This window comes from Fragaria vesca, linkage group LG7, assembly GCF_000184155.1.
Source record: "Fragaria vesca subsp. vesca linkage group LG7, FraVesHawaii_1.0, whole genome shotgun sequence".
NCBI classification, from domain to species: Eukaryota; Viridiplantae; Streptophyta; class Magnoliopsida; order Rosales; family Rosaceae; genus Fragaria; species Fragaria vesca.
Genome location: NC_020497.1, coordinates 1,094,106 through 1,094,865, shown reverse-complemented (window position 1 = coordinate 1,094,865; position 760 = coordinate 1,094,106).

Sequence of the window (760 nt, the reverse complement as noted above, 5' to 3'; positions counted from 1 at the left end):
AGTGATTGAATATGTATGTTAAGTGTGAAGTGATATTTCATTTAAGGAATGTCTAAAATAGAAGTCATCATCCACATTAACATAAACTAACATATTGTTCTACACGATTAAATACGTACTAGGTATCCAATGATGATTTCAATAACATTGAAAAAGAAGCTAGCCATCTTTGATATAGCGATTTGAAGTCAGGAACATATCTTATAGTAACAAACAAGTATTAAGTAGTCAATAATGAACTAATAATGTTCCCTTGAAACTTTTCCCTAATAGAATATTCACATTGAAATAAAAGTCATTGTTCACATTGAAATTCAAAATCATAAACATGTCACATAGTAACAAATAAGTTACAAGTACCGATAATAACCTAACACTACCAGAAGAAAGACTTTAGCCGACGAAAAAAAAAAAACAGGCCGACGAAACAATTTTTCGTCGGCTAAAGTACACTTTAGCCGACGAAATTTTCCTTCGTCGGCTAAATTATATTTTCGTCGGCTATAGTCAACTTTAGCCGACGACTTTAAACTATAGCCGACGAAAATATAATTTCGTCGGCCAAAGTTCTTTATATTCGCAGATCTGGACAGCAGCTCATCTGAGAAAAGAAAACGGGAGAAGAAAAAACGGGAGAAAAAGTTTGGGTGTTGTTGAAATCTGTCCATTATTAAGAAGTGGAGCTATATATAGGTACGTACATGTGTATATATGTTGATTTTTGAGTTTTATTTGAGTTATTGATCGATTTTTGAGTGTG